General features: G+C 39.3%; 1 non-coding gene across 1 annotated transcript; it reads left to right on the top strand.

Annotated features, from left to right (window-relative positions):
- The first annotated feature begins 203 nt into the window (after window positions 1-203).
- Window positions 204-322, top strand: LOC145408654 (5S ribosomal RNA). Its single transcript, XR_013898963.1, has one exon. It is a non-coding gene; the product is annotated as a 5S ribosomal RNA (ribosomal RNA).
- Window positions 323-21005: the final 20683 nt, after the last annotated feature.

Genomic DNA, 21005 nt, shown 5'->3' with positions numbered 1-21005 from the left:
GCTTCTTTCCATGAATTAGGGAATGCAGAAGTACGTTTGCATAGTCTGAATAATTTTGCTAAAACAGAGGCAAGTTCTGGGAAACACTTCTTCAAAACAATTAGAGGAATTCCGTCTGGTCCTGGAGTTTTGTTGGTAGGCAAATTGTCTAGGATGGACTTTACATGGCTTGTCTGAATTTTAAGTGGAACAATTTCAGGAGAGCCAACGGCCATACCACGTTGAGTACACCGCTTCCCATCCGATCAGCGAAGTTAAGCAACGTTGGGTCTGGTTAGTACTTGGATGGGTGACTGCCTGGGAACACCAGATGCTGTTGGCATCCCTACGTGTCAAGTGGGGTTGGTGGAGGATTAGTGCCCCTCCCTGTAAAACAATTAACTCTAAGCCCTTGGCCACCCCGTTTGGGATACATGGCATCTGGCGATGATGATGATGATGAATTTCAGGAGAGTCAAGTTCTAGTACTGGGACGTTCTGGCTGACTTTTTCTATGGTAGAATTTCTGGCAAATGTACTGGCAAAGATATCTGCTTTCCCACACAGGTCATTTGTAATGTTGCCAACTGAAGATTTAGTTGGGGAATGGATTATTGGAAATACCTTGAGTAATCCTACCTGCTACATGAAAGAAAACCAGGAGTGCACGGGCAAGAAAGAAAATGACCTGGTTGGCTATAACTAATTATTTCCCCTTATTACTCAGAAAATAATGGTGAATTTGTGAGAATAAGTGTAATTATGATGTGAAGTACAAAAAAATGTAAGTTGTGTACGTATAACATTAACAGTATTCACGATGCCCCTAATTAGTACAAATTAGTCATAAATTTAGTACAAGTGATAACCTCATACTCAACCATACTGCGTCAAACAGCCAGAGCATTTACTTGTCAAAGTGCAATTACCGGTAATCGTGATGTCAAGTGCAAATGTAAGTGCCGTAGTAGAGGGAAATTATTATAAATCATGCAAGAAGTGAGTACAGAAAGTAAAAGAGCTATTCTTTTCCCACACACCTATGGGGCATAGCAGCACTATGAATCGGGTGGAAAACCCTTTGGGGAGCCACACGAAAAGGGTGATGTCTTATCCTTACAACGGTGAGTAGGGAAAAGTCGAATATTGAGTGGAAAAATTCTGGGTATTCTCGAAGGAAGGGTGGGCAGTGTTACACTCTCCACTCCAGTCAGCACTCCCAATGCTAGCCAGCGAGTCCAAGGTCACTGGCAGTGGCACGAGCTCGGAAACAGCCTACCAAAAAATGGAAGACCAGTCAGATTCAACTTATCCGTACTCATCGATGGGACCACCTGGAGACCTTGGGATACTTTCATTTGAAAGAGGAAGAGTTGGTGAGTCTTTTGTATCTTTAATTTTTTCTTTAGCTATTTTAGTTTGGCAGACATTAGGGTTTGAAATAAAGGTATTTTTTTCCATAATTATGGAAATCCCCCTCGGGGAAAAGTGGGCAACGTCTGAAAACCCCCGACATGTAGGGGCTAAGAGAAAACTTTAAATTGAAACGCCGCATATGTATTATCTTTGTGACTCGAATTTACGAAGTTGGTGGCCTTTAGAATAAGCGACGTGTGTTGTCATTAGGGTGGAAGTGCAGAGGGGATGGTGACAACAGAGCGGTTGGTGCAAGAGGGTAATATTAGACAGATTCTTGATTATAACCCTGGTACCATCCACACACACACACACACACACACACAGACGTACACACACACACAGAGACCAAGATCAAGCCTTTCCCAACCCCCCTCAGGCAGCTTTAATCCCCTTGTCCCTGGCTTGGTACACACACACACACACACACACACACACAGGAGGGGGGCAGCTTCAGCCTGCAGCCCACTGGGTTCACATATTATATCAACCTGGAGCTACAAGAACTATTACTACTAATACTACTACTACTGCTACTACTACTACTAAAGTGAGCTTTGTGAGTGCGTGACAAGTGAGCGAGCTTTTGTACATATGCTTGTCATCCTAATTTCATCTTGGTGTTTACAACATTTCTGGTGAGGTAGTTAAACAATGACAGAATAACTGAGCTAAACTATTTTCGCTCTCTCCCTCTCTCTCTCTCTCTCTCTCTCACACACACACACACACACACACACACACACACACACCGTTGCGGATTTCATTCCCTAAAGACAGATAAAACGTTCATGTAAAATTATGAGCATAATATCTGATATTTAATTGTTAGAATTCATGCATGATAACATGGTGCTAAATCAGGAAATCTGCTTAAATTTGATTTCATAGTAGAGCCTGTCAGCTGAAGCGCTGGTACATTCCCTTGGAAAGCTGGGATTCCAAGGGGTTTACTTGGTCTCATGATAAACTATATAGCTAAAAACAATATTTATTAAATTTATTTACTACCTGCTGAAAGAGTCTCTTCTCTGTCTCACGTAGTAGAAAAGTTATTAGCCTCTGAAAGTCATCACGGTTGTGTCAGGCCGGACCAGGTCGTGTCAGGCCTCTCATTTCTCACCTGAACGTAGAGCAAACATCGCTTTGCTATGCTTGCTTGCTTCACTCACTGCACTCGCTTGCCCGTAATCTAATATACTATAGCACTTGCCATGTGTGTGTGTGTGTGTGTGTATTTTGGACAGCCAAAACTTCACATTCAAATCGCACCAAAATTGGCACAAAAATTGCAAAAAATTCGTTGATGTGAAAAAACTTGGTCCCATCACGATTGAAAAACTTTTACTATATTTAATGAGCGATCACATTTTGACCAAAAAACGCCACTCCAGGCGTCCGGCATAGGATCTCCGTAGAATTTTTTGCCCATAGGTACAATTAAAATAAACTAAAGCAGAGCGAGAGCCCTCAGCAGGAGCAAGTGCGAGGGGCCCAAAGGGCCCACGAGCACTTGTTACTGCTACTGCTACTACTCCTCTTAACTTCTTCTAGATAGGGCAACTTCTATGACGTCAGCTTTTATTATTATTATTATTATTGTTATTATTATTATTATTATGATTATTATTATTATTATTATTATTTATTCATTTACTTCTTTTTGCCGGTAACAAATCTAGTTAATAACGATAAAAAATAAAAGATAAATCTCTGTGCTCTCTGTCAGCTAATTTTAATACACGTTTGACCAAGAGTTATGCAGTTTATATATATATATATATATATATATATATATATATATATATATATATATATATATATATATATATATAATTTCGTTGTCATGCAGTCGTTTACGGCGAGGATAACATTAAAATAAGTATATAGTTTGGTTTATACATTCAGGGGTTGTATTTTAGTTTACTGATTTGTTTATTCATTTATTATTATTATTATTGAAAATTGTAAATAATTTTGTTTATGCATTTACGAATTGTTTTGTCTGATTATTATTATTAATAATATTTTTTATATTATTATCATTATTATTATTATTATTATTATTATTATTATTATTTTTTCACCATCATCATCATCATCATCATTACTGCTACTACTACTGCTACCACTACTAGTATTAAAAGTTGTATATAATTCTGTTTATGCATTCAGGGTTTTTGTTTTCTTTACTGATATGCTTAAGTACTGCTACTACTACTACTACTACTACTACTACTACTACTTCCATTATTATTATTATTATTATTATTATTATTATTATTATTATTATTATTATCATTACAACTACTACTACTACTACTATTCCTATTAGATACACATAACATGATGGTGAAGGAAAACTGTAGTAATGTAATATGTGTGACTCTCGATAAACATATAAGAATTGTAAACATCTGAGAACTGTAAATGTCTGAGAATTGTAAATGCCTGAAAACTGTAAATGTCTGAGAATTGTAAATATGTCTGAAAATTGTATATACAGTATATATGAGAATTGTAAATGTCTGAGAATTGTAAATATCTGAGAATTGTAAATGTCTGAGAATTGTAAATATGTCTGAGAACTGTAAGTATGTCTGAAAATTGTAATGCAGTATATTTGAGAACTGTAAATGTCTGAGAATTGTAAATATCTGAGAATTGTAAATGTCTGATAATTGTAAATGTCTGAGAATTGTAAATGTCTGAGAATTGTAAATATGTCTGAGAACTGTAAATGTCTGAGAATTGTAAGTATGTCTGAAAATTGAATATTTGAGAATTGTAAATGTCTGAGATTTGTAAATGTTTGAGAATTGTAAATATGTCTGAGAATTGTAAATGTCTGAGAATTGTAAATGTCTAAGAATTGTGAATGTCTGAGAACTGAAAATGTCTGAGAATTGTGAATGTCTGAGAACTGAAAATGTCAGAGAATTGTAAATGTCTGAGAATTGTAAATGTCTAAGAATTGTCAATGTCAGAATTGTAAATATGTTTGAGACTTGTAAATATCAGAAAATCCTAGTAAATGTTTGAGAACTGTAAATCGCTGAAAATTGTAAATGTTTGAGAATCACGGTAATTATGGGGACTGTAAATGTTAGAACTGTAAATACATCAGAGAAACCCGGTAAATACAAGAACTAAACATTTGAGAATCAAAATAAATATATCTGAGAAAAATAAATATATCTGGGAATATCGAGGAATTATCGTAAAAAGGTCTAGCAATTGTAAATATGTCCGAGAATTCCCGTAAACATGTAAAAAATTGTAAATGTAAGAGATTTCCTGTTTAAAAAAGTCTAACAATTGTAAATGTATCTCAGAATTACCGTAAAAATGCCTAACAACTGAAAATATATCACAGAATCCCACGAAAGTGCTTAAATTGTAAATAAAAATGTAAAAATCTCACTCCATGCTCGTTGCTCGTACCCCCGGCAGCGCTGCACAACACGCACAAAATATTTAAACTCCTTCCCCCACCTCGGCACGTCGCGCCGCACCATTTTTCTTGGGCCAAAATCAGGGAAATACCACGCCATTTACACGTCTGCACATGGGAACATTAATTAGCCCTGGTGTCAGTTATGTAAGCCACGACTGAGAAAAATACCACACGATAATCTTTACTTTCTTTACCCCTCTGAAGTTCGTGATAACTCTTCTGGTCCAGGCTTCCATGTAATGCCGGGTGATCTAATGAATCTGAATGCAAGTTTTAAGGTCAATTAATAAATGGCATTGGAGGTTTCGTAACCCCTCTTGTTAAGCGACTTACGATGATCCCTTGGTTATCGCACACTTGGTTATAGCAGTTTTCGGTATCACTACTAGATGAAAATCTGCACTTCTTCCGTCTTTTTTTTTTTTTTTTTTTTTCAAAACTTCGTTATCGCTCACCTGAGCTGTTTTTTTGCCGACAACGATGGTGAAAACTCTGTGGTTTCTGAAGGCTTTGAGGGTGACCATTCCCAGTCCTCTAACTATCGCCTGATTGCTTTAACATCTTGTATTTCAAAAGTTTTCGAATCTATTCTTAACAAAATATATTTAACGCACCTTTTCTTTCACAACCTTCTTTCTGATTGTCAGTATGGGATCCATTAGGGACGCTCCCTTGGCAATTGTCTCACCTACCTTTCGGACTCATGGTCATCCTCCTTTCGGGACTTTGGCGAAAGCTTCGCCATTGCACTTGACATCTCAAAGGCTTTTGATCGAGTCAGGCATAAATCTTTAATTTCCAAACTGCCCTCTTACGGTTTCTATTTTTTCATCTGTGCGTTTATCTTTAGCATCCTTTCTGGTCGTCCTGTAGCTTCTGTTGTAGATGGCCACCGTTCTTCTAGAACTATCAATAATGGTGTTCCTCAGGATTCTGTCCTATCACCAACTCACTTCCTTCTATTCATCAATGACTTTCTAAGCTGTACATCAAACACTCTCTGTTAAGACGTTAATGACTTCACCCTTCACCTATCCATTCACTTCCCACAGCGTCCACCTTAGGAGTTACTTAACATTCGAGGGATGAGGCCATGGCACACCTAGTGTCTGACTTGGCTCATATCTATGACTAAAGTAAAAATAATTTTTGTTTTTAATGGTTCAAAACTCAGTTCTTACATCTTGCAACTTGTCAAAATCTACCACAGGAGTACCCTCTATTATTTACAATATCCAACTCGATCACGCATCATCTTTAAACATACCTGGGGTTTCATTCTCTCGGGATTTACCTTGTTAAGATATGAGGACAAAAGTAACAAGAAAACATTAAGATGTAATAAGCAAAATGAATCGCTAAGGAACGGGTGCTGAGAAAACTCTTATCCCACCTACAAGTGGACGGGAAGTTACATACATTAAAATACCAGCCAGCCCTTCGAAAGCTTATTATGTTACTAACCTGTGCAAGTGAAATATGAATAAATTGATGTATGAAAGCGATTACATGGACTTTCATTCGTTCTTCCGTTGATAAGGTCTTGCTATCAGATTTCGTCATATCTTCAGTGATTCCTGTGGTGCTCCTCCCTTTAGCAACACATACAGTAGTACTAGACAGATGAAGGTCATGTCGGGTTTTGCTAAATTGAAGTACCATGACTTTACTAGTATGAAACATTTCACGTGTGGAAATCTTTAAGGAGGTAGAGTGAAGCACCATTTAAGGTTTTTCTAGAGTGAGTGCCGAGAGTATGAAAATCCCTAGGCGAGACTAACCGACGGGGCCACTCCTAAAATTGTTTCGCATTTAAGTCGCTCGAACAATGCTAACAAATGAGATGAGGTCGGCGGGATTCATACAAAAGCCCCTTGGGACAAAATCATGTAGGAAATGCCCCCAGCACAAAAGCCCCTGTTTTTATTGTTAATTATTTTTTATTCAGGTCCTTATCTATGTACACTAAGGTTGAAAAAAAAGAAAAAAAGAACATTTTGAAACTTGAGCACCATTAAACGGATCTTAAGACATCATCAAAATATTAAGAATAAAAAATATACACAATTATTAGTTTGTTAATTTTTCCTTTTTGTTAGAGATTTTTTTGTATAGAATATTATTTCTTTTATACAAGGAGAAAAGAAAAAAGAAATATGAAATACTTTTCCTTCATGTTCAGTCTGACATTACCCAGGTGACACTGCTTAGTAATTGCCAAATGTCGGGGGCTTCATTGACCGAGTGTTCCTCCAACATACCTGGCAGCATGTGTCAACATCACACTTCAATTGCCAGTCGGAGATTAGATATGACCTAACCTTAGATCATCGGTGGGCAGGATAAGTCAGGCGTGTGTAAGCTGCTACATCTTTAAAAACTGATTATATAATATCTCTGAATGACCAAGTAAACAGTCACCTCTACCAGCTGGAGATCATAAAGAACCATGAGGGAGGTTTCAGACTCCGTGCAGAAGGTATTTTATACACCAAGAAGAGTTCCAGCAGTATACAGTTACCTTGGAATGTTCTCAGAGGACAGCACTTTCTTGAAATGGTTGTGCTCATACAGATTTTGAGGATAAGCAATTACTTTCTGTGACTTAACATAGCCACAGATCCTAACACTGTGAAGGCAGCTAAAGTGAAGAACACCATAAAGATAAGTGATTCCTTCGATGACAGACCTACATACAGTATATCGCTGCAGATGCTATTTGTCAACAGCCACATGAATTCACTGTATCATTGATGGACCTGATTCTGTGAAGTGTGATGTCCAACATCAGCATCCCAACGAGAACTGAAGCATATTATACTTTTTAAACCCTAATTTGGCCCAGGTGTCGTCCTTCTGTAGCTTATTTCAAGTAGCCCAAAGGCGGAAAATGGCAATGCTACGGTTCTGCATTCCTTCCATAGCAGATCTTCGTGACTAGCATCATAGTGTTGTGTTAATCTCATGCTATAACTCATTCGTATGGAGATATGACAATTTCAGGCCATTAGAGTAAAAACTGTACAGTGGTGAAAGGAAAAGTACGGGACCTCAAAAAAAAAAAAAAAAAAAAAAAGGAGGGGGGGTGGGGATCTCCTCCTTTATGTCAGTAGATCAGACTCAACAGACACACACAGTGTTTGGAGCCAACCAGGGATTGGAACATTTATCATGCACTATCGTATGATTATGAGGGGCACTTTACCATGAACTACTAAATTGTTTCATCAAAATTATGTCATCTAAACACAGCTTAGGCCATTTGCTTTGACCGGTGTACTATGTTTGCAAAGTCTATGAAGAATCTGTGAAAAATGTTAATATGTAGGGTTCTGTCCAGATTCAACCACAGAGATTACTAATTTTGAACATGCAGTAATGTATCCTGTTTTTACAGTCCTGGTAGCAAGTGTGGCAACTCGCAGCTGCTTCTACCACCTGACTCGAATTTCATCCAGAAAAGTGTTAAGTTTAGGACTGACTTCTGTGTACAGGAATGATGATCGTGTGAAACATTTTAGTGGAATGTTGGATGGACCCCCTTTTCTACAGTACCTGCAGACGATGTGGCTAATGAGATGGATTAACTGCTGGAGAATATACCTGATGTTGAAGGACTGGAAGACCTTGTGGATTATTTCAGTCACACTTCATGCATTCGGCACTTATCGTCGCATGCAGCCACCAGCCTTTCCAGATCGAGTGCGTCCTTTAGTATGCATTGAAAGAATCTGTCACCGTTTACACCACACTTAAGGGACGTCCAATAAACCACTACGGACGGGGAAGATCGCACCAACAACGTAGGAAACAGTTGGAATTTTGCTTTCCATGAATTTCTGGGACATGCATGACCACTCAGCCATCTTGAAGGCCGCTGAAAGTATTAGAAAGAATCAGGCTCTTTTATCACGATCCCTGATTAAAGATTCTCGTGGTGATATTCCAATAAAGTATCAAACGAGCCACAAAGCAACATCAGTAACACTCGTAGGACAGCAACAGAGCTCGCAGGACATCAACAGCGCTCATGGGACTTAAGTGTGAACAGAGTTAATCAAACGAAGACCTTGGAGGAATTCCAGAATGACAGAGAACACAACAGCAGGGGAATGTAAAGTGAATATTCAGTGCACCTAAACACCTGATAAGTTTCTCAATATTTTGCTTTGGTTTTCCAGAGATATGGTAAATGTTCCCTTTATGAAGTTAATTTTTATGGTTGTGCAAATCATTTATGCAATCTCTCTCTCTCTCTCTCTCTCTCTCTCTCTCTCTCTCTCTCTCTCTCTCTCTATATATATATATATATATATATATATATATATATATATATATATATATATATATATATATATATATATATATAATGCAAGTGTTAATGTGTAGTACCGTAAAATACTTATAAAACAGACTTTATGACATGATGATCTTTATATATATATATATATATATATATATATATATATATATATATATATATATACATATATATATATCTATCGATTGCCAGACGCCTCCATCCCGTTTGGGGTGGCCACAAACAAATCGCCTCCAAGTCGCCCCGTCCCCCGCCATTTCACTGTCCTGCTCCCCACTCACACCCTCCTCTCTCATAAACATCTCCACCCCATCCCTCCATCTCATCCTCGGCCTCCCCCTCCCTCTTCCCCCCTCCACCTCACTCACATACACTCTCTTCGTCAATCTTTCACCCTCCATTCTCTCCACATGGCCAAACCACCTCAGTGTGTTCCTCATAACGCTTCCTATCACATCCACATCCACACCACAACGCTCCTTTATATCCTCATTCGTCAGCCTCTCTCTCCGTGTGACTCCACAGGCTCCTCTTAAATAACTCATTTCCACTGCTCTCACTCTTGAGTTGTGTCCTTCCAACAACGTCCAAGCTTCGCTTCCATACGTTAGAGTTGGTATCACAATACTGTCATGTAGTAACTTTTTCACTTCCATGCTCACTTCCCTGTTTCTTATCACTGCTTTCAAAGAACCAGCAACCTTTCTTCCCTGCTGTACCCTTTCCAGCACTTCACCCTCCAAACCTCCATCCTTACTCATCACACTACCCAAGTACTTAAACGTACTCACATTTTCCAATTCCTCACCATCCAACCTCGCTGTACATTCACTGACTTCACCCCTCTCAAAGACCATCACTTTACTCTTCCCTACATTCACCTTTAGATTCCGTTTCTTACACACTCTCCCAAACTCATCCAACAAGCCTTGCAGCTCCTCTTCGTCTTCACTCAACAACACAGTATCACCTGTAAACAACAGTACAGGGAGTTTCCAAACACTATCCTCTCTCACCAGGGCCACTTCAACATCCACTACCCTACCTTGTACCTCTTTTATTACCCCATCCATGTACAGATTGAACAACCATGGAGACATGACACATCCCTGTTTCAACCCAACTTTCAAAGAGAAAAATTCACTTAGTTCACCATCCACATGTAGAGAGGTGTATGGTATGTAGGAGGACTACTGGGCCTTAAGAGCAGGCAGTGAAGCCTATGCCCAGAAGTCGGACACATTAAAAAAAAAAAAAAAAAAAAAAAAAAACATGCACTGCAGCCTTCGCACCATCGTACATACTCTTCACAGCATTCAACAACTTCCCATCTACTCCATATATTCTTAACACTTTCCACAATCCTTGTCTATCCACCCTGTCAAATGCTTTCTCCAAATCCATGAAAGCCGCATACAACTTCTATCCCTTCTCTAGAAACTTTTCCACTAAAGATCTAAGAATGAATATCTGATCTACACAGCCTCTTCTCTTCCTAAAGCCTCCCTGTTCTTCTCCAACTAATTTCTCTGTTCTTTCTCTAACTCTGTCAATAAGTATCCTTCCATACACTTTTCCTATTATACTAAGAACACAAATGCCCCTATGATTACCACACACTTCTTTCTCCCCTTTTCCTTTGTACAAGGGAACAATTATACCTGACTTCCAATCCTCCGGGACTCTCCTTCCTCCCAGGCCAATCTGCACATCTTCCACATCCATTCTACTACTATCTCTCCCCCATGCTTCAGCATTTCACCACACACTTCATCAATTCCTGGGGCTTTCCCCGATTTAACTTTCTTTATTGCTTCCACAACTTCTATCCTACTGATTTCTTCCTGTCTTCTCACCTCCCTCCTCCCAGCCACTTATACTTGCATTACTTCCATCCTCTATGTTCAACAACTCCTTAAAGTGTTCTCTCCATCTGCTCACTTTTTCTCCCTTCTCCACTAGTAATTTACCATTTTTATCTTTCACTCCCCTGCTAACTTCACTTCCACCCTGTCTTACTCTTTTCACCTCTTTCCAGAACATTTTCTTACAGTCCCTCCACTTTACACTCAAATTCCTTCCAAATTCCTCATCCACTCTCTTCTTACTCTCTCTTACTAATCTTTTCACCTCTCTCTTTCTTTCTACATATAACACTCTCTTCCGCCTCTCAACTTCTTCCACGTCCCTATTTCTCATCCATTCATTGTATGCTTTCTTCTTTTGTGCCACAGCCTGTCTCACCTCTTCAGTCCACCACGCTGTTCCTTGCACCCCCCTCCGTCTTCTCTTCCTTCCACACACCACATCACATGTTGCACATATTTCTTCTGTAAATATCCTACACACACCTTCCACGTCTCCCATCTGCTCCAATTCATATTTGCCCAATCGTTCCTCCACTTCTCTCTTATACTCTGCCTTTTTCTCATCCTCTTGTAACCTTTCCACTCTCCTTGCAACTACTCCTTCCTATAGTCTTTCCCTTCTTCTATTCCTCCATCTTACTTGAATCCTAATTCTGGCCACCACCAAGTAGTGGTCAGAAAGTCCACTCCCCCAACCTCTATAAGCTCTTGCATCCATTACACATCTTCGCATCCTTTCATCCACACACATGTAATCAATCATTGCCTTCCTTTCATTCAGTTCACCACCCACCCTTCTCATCACTCGCCATGTATACCTGTGGATCATTTTATGCCTGAAGAGGTATTGGCTATCACCAACCCCCTCCCAGCACAAGTGTCCACTAACGCACTCCCATTCTCATCTATCTCAGCAGGCACACCCCACTCACCAACTATTCCATCCACCTTCACGTTCCCAACTTTACCATTCATATCACCGATCAAAAACACTCTCTCATTCCTTCCAAACTTTTCCATGCACACTTCCACATTTGTCCAGAACTCTTCTTTCACTCTTCTAGCACGATGTTGCATTGGCGCATACACACACACAATCACCCACATTTGTATTCCAACTTTCAACTTAACCCACGCAGTCCTTGACCCAACTGATCCATACTGTCTTATGCTCTTCTTCCATCTTTTACTCACAACCATACATACTCCTTCCTTTGCCCTCTCATTCTCACCTACTCCTGCACATATACCCCATCCACACTCCCATTCTCTCACACTTTCTCCTCTCCATTTTGTTTCAGTTATTCCACATACATCCACTTTCGCACCCTCAAGCACCTGGACAATCTCTCTCTCTCTTTTACCTCATCATTCGCTCCCCTTACATTCCACTTTCCGATAACCATGTCCTTTGTCCGGTCCTTGGTCGTCATCGTTTAGTCCTTGTCCGAGGCTTCTTGTTTGTTTTTTTAGTTAGTGGTTTTCCAGGGAGGGGCAATAACCCTCCGCCAACCCTTTTAGTCGCCTTTTATGACAAGCAGGGATACTGGGGGAGTATTCTTGAAAAACCCCTCTACCCCCAGGGGTATATATATATATATATATATATATATATATATATATATATATATATATATATATATATATATATATATATATATTTATAATGTATGTATATATATATATATATATATATATATATATATATATATATATATATATATATATATATATATATATATATATATATATATATATATATAATGTATGTATATTTTGACAGTATGTCACAATTAGTATATGCTACTGAGTAATACTTATAATGTTTTTCCTTACTGCAGTTGTATGGTGTGATGAATACGAATTATTACATGTGAGGGAAGCGTTCACATTTAAGGGTAGAATAATAAAAAATAAATCTATGTGTCATCATGGTGTGGGGGGGAGGCTTTTGTTCTACACATGATTTAGAATTTTAGCTAATCATAAAGGCTCAACAAGAAGTAAGTTTGTGTAATCCCGCAATCGGAAGCATGAGGTATAAAGATTCTCAAGATCCTGAAGGAGACACCACAAGACGGTCCGAAGGAGATGCTGTGCTGGAGAAAAGGACAGCGCAGGATGGAGTCACAGTGGCTTTCAGTGTCTCAGATCCTGACCAACATCTTCGGATCACCAATCAATTACAGTCTAATCTTGAGCGCGCCAAAAGTGTGTAATGGGTTGTTTTAGCGTGTTTATTTTCGCCTGATAAAGATTCCTAATCCCATATCACCAAAATTGATAGCCAAATGTAGTCAAATTGAAGAGAAAATCTGACTATACTCTTTCTACTGTAACTTGGCCCAAAAATGCTATCTCTCTCTCTTGAATACTGAGTTAATGCAATAGATTAATGTTAGCAAGTGATGTTGGTCATGAAGAAATGTTCTAGAAAGGATGTGAAATGTATTTTCGTTCTCTGTCACTTGGGTAACTGAAACAAAATGCATAGACACGAAATTTTGAGTGACGTTCAGATGAAAGCGCTAAAGTAACCAAGGAGACTCATTGCTACCTTATGACTATGGTTTATCGAATTCACTCAACTGCAACGAACTAACAGACTATAGTTATTTAGATGATGAACTACCACAGCGTAATGTGACCCGAAGTAAATGTAGCGTAGATGCGATTGTGGTCTTTGGGGTAGGATTAGGTCAAGGATTAACGCGTATTTTATGTCACTTAATTGAACAAGTTAAAGTACTGCCGATGCTTGTTTAGAGAAGGTCAAGACAAATTCCAGAATTAGATTGAAATGTTAATAATTTCTACAGTTTTTACTTCCTTTATATAAACTAAGCTACTTTTATTGCATACTCTACCTGTACTTGTCTGTAAACTTCAAACAGACATGACACAAATATGTATAATCAGGTAAAAGGCCCAGTTTTTCGGTTATTTTTCATTCAGTACTTTCTCCAGTTATTCCAATCGATGCTGCGTGAAGTAGGTTAGTTCGTGAAGTGTTCCCCCAAACCACAAAGCACTCGAAAGTCTTCTAATACAAAACTAAAAATTTTGAATACAATTTGGACATGATTTGAAAGTCTGTGGAAAGCCAGCGTGAGAGATTTACAATGCACTATCGTAATCACATTTTTTTTTTACCCTCTTGCTTGAGAGAAGTAGATGTCAGAGCTGAAACAGAAAAAAAAAGAAAAAAAAGAAGCGTGCGGATACGGTTAGCCTAGCAGTCTGATGATTCACGACCGACGCCAATCATATAAGTACAGTGAGAGACTTTGAAAATATTGTCATGAATTGCAACCTAATGCATTCTTGGAATCCACATACATTCAGTGAACCCGGCCCCTGTCTGAACCATGTGTTTCCAAGTGGGCATAGTACTCTCGAAGCACCATGCTAATTTCAGAGCGGTGCCTCCCACTGCCAAGAAAGACGAGAACGCCCCTAAAGAGGGTCTGCATAATACTGATAGTTGGGTAATTGTAAAACCAAGTTATTTCAGGAATTAGTAGCCTTACTCTTTTAATATTCACTAAGAAATTGCATCATACACTGGGGGGCGAATGTGTTAAATCTATGACATTTATTCACCCGGCAGTTACTAAAATTGCATACCATTCACAGATGTGCCCTGCCATTATAACCACATCTGTAGCAACTTCCCTGCCCCGCTGCCTGTTGTACTTCCTGTCTAATTGTTGATTTTGTTTATTTTTATATTACATACCCATAACTTTCTAGGTATGCCATGCACACTTAAAAAGGACGATTATAGATATGTTGCGTAATTAGGGATATTTTATACTTCAAGATATGACAGGACGTGAACGAAATCTGCCTTGAACCCGGGCTAATCCCCTTGAGGTGATTACAAGGAGACCTGTGAGTGTTGGCCACCATGAAGCTGGGAGGTCAGTATGGAAAATCAGTCGGTTTATGGGTATCAATATGCTGAACGAAAGATTATGGATTAGGCGGTAGGCTAAAGAGGGTCACGTGACAACGAGACCTAGATATGGCCGCCCTTGGGTTACATCACCACAGCAAGTCGAAGCTGTCTTAGTTGCTGCCAGACAAAACCCCAAAACAACGCCGGTAATCTTGACACGGGAATTAGAGCTGCCATATGACCCTGCCAATACTAGACAATGGCTGTGTGAGGTCGGCTGAGCTCCCATGTTCCACCTGTTAAAGAGATGCTTACGGAGTTCAACAGACAATCACCCCTGAGGTTCGCACAACATATTAATCTGGCCGAAGGCTTCTGGCAGACAGGGATATTCACAGATGAAAAATGTTGTATACCTATGGCAGGGTCTGTCCAACACTGGTGGAGAAAGGAAAACACTCGGTACGACAGTCGAAACATCCAAGACACGAAGTGGAAGAGTTACCGTCTCCTTTCATGACTGGATGTGGACTGCGGGTCCAGGAGAATAGGTAACCATTCACGGACATTTCAGTGCAGATGAAAACATAAATATTCTAGAAACTTCTCTCCTGCCTTCCTTCGAGCATACACCATACCGGAACCGAACAAAATCAAGCTAATGCAAGGCCTTTCCCGTATACTTACCAGCCGAGCAGTTAGGTAGGGATTCAATCGTCATCCTGAGTTTGAGGTTACTGACCAGCCTACGACACGGTGCGATTTTAACTCAAGTGAAAATCTTTGGGGATATTTTAGAGAGTGGAGGGTTGCAGAGACGACCAGGGAGGCTAGAGGTAAAAGCTAGAAACGTGTGGGAGAGCATCCGACAAGAGCTAACTGTATGCAGTAACACGGCTAACTCACGCCCGACAGCACTGCAGGATGCTATTAGGCCTATTGCCAAAGGTGGATGGGCTAAATATTAAGGCCGTTTAGTTTGTGTGTGTGTGTGTGTGTGTGTGTGTGTGTGTGTGTGTGTGTGTGTGTGTGTGTGTGTGTGTGTGTGTGTGTGTGTGTGTGTTTTGTTTTTCTAGTTATTAAAAGAAACTTGCTTATTTGATAACTTGTGTAACCTAATTTATTCATATGTATATCAATTCTGAATGGATCTTGGACAACATTTGGTAACTATACAGGTCATACGAATTGTAATGACCATATGATTATAGTTAGAGTATATAAATAGGTTGGATATCTACGTAAACCTCAATATATAATCGAAAAAAAAAAAACGTTCTCTTCATCCTCGTTTTTTCTTACATCCAGCCGTAATTCTTTCCTGATTTTTTATTATTTCCATTTTATTGGAGTGCATTTTCATTTAACTCATATCTTTTCTTTCCCGGTTTTATTCTTCCTTTACATTTACTGTCTTCAACTTTATATGTCTTTCACATTGTTTATCTGTCTATCTATTGCCAGATGCCTCAATCCCGTAGGGGATGGCCACAAACAAATCGCCTCCATGGCGCCCTGTCCAACTTCATTTCACTGCCCCGCTCCCAGTTCACCCCCCCCCCTCTCATATACCTCTCCACTCCATCCCTCCATCTCATCCTTGGCCTCCCCCTCCCTCCCCCCCTCCACTTCACTCGCATACACTCTCCTTGTTAGTCTCTCGCTCTCCATCCTCTCCACATGGCCAAACCACCTCAGTATATTTCTCCTAACGCTTTCTGTCACATCCACATCCACACCACAACGCTCCTTCACTTCTTCAATTGTCAGTCTGTCTCTCCATGTGATTCTACATACTCGTCTCAAATAACTCATTTCCACTGCTCTCACTCTTGACTTATGCATCTCCAACAAGGTCCAAGCTTCATTTCCATACACTAGAGTTTGTATCACAATACTGTCATGCAGCGACTTTTACCTCCTTGCTCACTTCCCTGTTCCTTTACACTGCTTTCAAAGAACCAGCAACCTTCCCTGTTTTACCTTTTCAAGCACTTCATCCTCTTAAACTTTCATCCTTACTCATTACACTACCCAAGTACTTAAATGCACTCACATTTTCCATTTCCTCCTCATAAACCTCACTGTACATTCAGTGGCTTAACTTCTCTTGAAGATTATAGCTCTACTCTTCCCTACATTCACATTCTACATTGTTTATACCCTTATTATTTAACTACTAATAATCATAGTAATATTTAATCCTCACCACAGTCGACAATGACATCAACAATACTACTCATGCTACATATATCACTACCAGCAATAATAAAGTAATGCCTGATACAATAATAACAAAATACTGGCTGCCACAAGCGATGCGCTTCGTGCCCTTCTTCAATAATTTATATACACTTAATATTAGAAATCATAATAACATAGATTCGGTACTGCTTCATAACTGTGCTCATTTGTTTCGTCCGTGAGTTGCGGTTGAGACTCCTACTAAGGATTTCAGGGGCAGTGTCCAACTGTCTTTTTTAAATAACGTCTCAACAAAGCGTCGGACAAGGATTTAACTTTGGCAGTGCATGTTTGAGACCCCGACCTAATTTGTAAAATTATGCTTTTGTACCAAATGTGTATGATTAAGGCATTTATAAGAGTAAATGTAGGGTACACATAGCTAAAATCGTCAGAGGCATGTAGCGAGGCTAGCTTCGGTCACGATACAAGCCCCGCCCACAATTCGGAACGTGACGTCGGTGTGACGTAGTAGTAATCACCGACGCAAGTGGCATTTCTTTCTAACCCCCCCCCACATACTGTACTTTCTCTCTCTCTCTCTCTCTCTCTCTCTCTCTCTCTCTCTCTCTCTCTCTCTCTCACACACACACACACACACACACACACACTGAAGTAATATTTCACCCCTACTATACATTCAGTATGGTTCTTATATGAGAAGAATGTTTGCGAAAAAAAGGTTTACTTGGAGGAAATTACTTATCATTTACGTGGACAATACGGCCATTGCTACACGCTCGGTGCATGTAACATAGAGCAGTGGTTTATTAAACTTGTTCATTGTGAACGCCATCGCTGAAGTTTCCGTTTGGTAACGTCTCTCCTGTCGGCGGCCGCCACATCACTTCGCCCAGCGGTGCCGGCTCAGGCAGTGATTACTACTCTTCATAAGTGAATAAGTCATATTGACGTCACAATATGTGTAAGAGGTCGATGCATATACTATATACTAATAGGGAGTCTGGAGGGATGTACAGTCACTCTAAAAATCAGCCGCAGCTCAGAAATATGAGTAACCCTGAGGCATTGAATCTGAAGCAGCTTACATAAAGACAGAACTGCCAGCGTCGGTGATAACTACTACGTCACACCGACGTCACGTTCCGAATTGTGGGCGGGGCTTGTATCGTGACCGAAGCTAGCCTCGCTACATGCCTCCGACGATTTTAGCTATGTGTACCCTACATTTACTCTTATAAATGCCTTAATCATACACATTTGGTACAAAAGCATAATTTTACAAATTAGGTCGGGGTCTCAAACATGCACTGCCAAAGTTAAATCCTTGTCCGACGCTTTGTTGAGACGTTATTTAAAAAAAAACAGTTGGACACTGCCCCTGAAATCCTTAGTAGATGGAATAGATAAATATTTAAATTCTGGCAAGAGTCATTAGAGCGGTCGGTTGCCAATGAAGTGGACCCGGGTTCGACTCTCGGCTAGAAGAGAGGAAATTTTGTGTTACAGCCTCGTAATGAAATGGCATGCGTCTGCTCGCCTGGCATCACGGAGGGGAATAAATGCGAAGTAACAATTCAACGTTAAAATTGCGAGACCTACACCTTCACAATATCTAGTACACAAGCTACGTGATAGAGAACGGGAATAAAAGAAAACGTTTATAAGGGATCCTATGGTTAAATTATGAATCGTGAATATGTAGGCCTACCGCGTGAGAAGGACGTAATTTTACCAATAGTATTTGATGGTGCATGAGTATCCCTCACCTTTGATGTCATTTTGTTGGTGAGTAGTATCCCACATATGTTTTGATCACAAAGATTCATACCAATAATATAAGTATGCAACATGGATTACAATGGGTGTTAATAATGCTGGCAAAGAGAGAGAGAGAGGGAGAGAGAGGTAATTATTATTACAAATGCTGCTGCTCACCAGTGTATTGCTAGAAATAATTTATATCTCTAATATGATGCTGAGAATTTTAGTCACCAGTGTAATGATCAGAATTTAGATACCTCCAGTGTAACACCGGAAATTGTAGAGATTATAGAGAAATAGGGTAGCGTGATCTTATTTGAGAATATATGGGAAATGAGGTAGCGTGTTCTTTTGAAGCGTGCGTGAGCCGTTAGATATTAGCACCCCTTACGGGCCACTCAACCTCGTCTGTACCACTCCTTGGAGGATAGCAAAATTCAAACTCAAAATGACTTAACCTAAGATTTACTTAGTATTAAGAAATGAGATACAAATTACTCTTCAAACTGGGAAAGACACCAAACAAAATATAATGTTCTATATCAACAGAAATAGGAATCTTCTCAAACTGGATATTCAAAGAATACTGTTACACTTTTCAGAAATATAAATCTTCACAAACTAAATTAATATTCAATAATAAGGAATTAAATTAATATTCAATAACTCCAGAAATATGTATCTTTACACACTAGATTAATATCCCAAGAACACTGATACACATTTATATAGTCCCGTGGTCTCTGACGGACTCGTCGGGAAGGAACCTTAAGATTATCACCAAAGGATATTCTCTAAGACTAGATGCACAAAAAACTGAAGAATCTTATATAAACTAGACACAATAATCAAAAGGACCAGCAATCACATGGACCGTAATCATATGGACCAACCGTTAGTCACTTTGATTCCATGAACTAAAACGGGGGGGGGGGGGGATTTAGTGTGCTAGAGGTTAGGCCACGGCTAGAGCACTCGAATCCTCGGGATGCGAGCCACTGCCCTCCATACCTCTCGTCTGCAATGATGAAAAGGAGCGATGATCTCGTTATTCACCACAAGAAGGATCAGGGGAAAATATCACTAACTTAACTCACGAACGTATATGATGACTTAATACACGAGGGACAGAAAAAGGGGGGGGAGGGTGAGAGCTCGGGAACTAACCTGCAACGATGAAAAAGAGCGATGATCTGAACTGTTTGGCACGGCTTCTCGCCTTTTATAAGCATCAAGATAGTATTCGGGAATCGGCTAAACCTTTAACTGATTACTTTGTAATATTTTGTTTCCACTAGATCTTCAAAGAATATGAGATACGTTTGCGCTTAACATATGTAGAAAAGTGCCTTACGATGTTGAATTTTTTGTAATAAACATATAGGAACTTTAATCATAATGAAGCCAAATTAATTAAGAATTCGAATAGTCTTATTACCCGTGTCGGTTACATGCCTACGTGCCTGTGAACAGGACTCAATAACATGAATTTTCATGCTTCACAAATGACAATCTTCAATATTCTTACTTCAGTCAACTCTTAATCACCACTGCAGTGTTCAAAAGGGGAAATCTATCAACTTCGGCAGGTATATCTTTAGATCAGAATACAAAGGAAGATATTCGCAATTTTTAATCTCTGCTAAAATTTCTGCTATTATACGCCTTTGTTGAAATTGGCTGGTTCACTATGCATAAACACTAGTCATATTCACATCAAAACTCGACTTAGCTTTATCAATAGCAGAATCATATTCAGATTATGAATATCAGCTAAGACTAGCCTTAAATATAGACTTAACGGTTAAATCATGAGCTACACTTACAATACTTAAGCTTGAGATTACACTTACAATACTAGCGTATACTAACTTACATTAATACTTAAAATTATGGCACTATAATATTGTAGGAGTTATTTGTGTAAGGAAGTAATGCATGCGGGTTCAGCTCGAGACAAAAATAGCCTACCTATCAGAACAATTATTGCCACCGATCTGTTCCTCTGCTGAATGTCATAACGCATGCCTCTATTCTTCCTCTATTCTTACATTTAAAATAAAAAGATATCGTCATTTTCATGTATATTTCAGT

The sequence above is a fragment of the Coenobita brevimanus genome, chromosome 8 (assembly GCF_032717465.1).
Source record: "Coenobita brevimanus isolate Jiangsu-jjx chromosome 8, ASM3271746v2, whole genome shotgun sequence".
NCBI classification, from domain to species: domain Eukaryota; kingdom Metazoa; phylum Arthropoda; class Malacostraca; order Decapoda; family Coenobitidae; genus Coenobita; species Coenobita brevimanus.
This window is presented reverse-complemented; position numbering and strand designations above follow the sequence as displayed.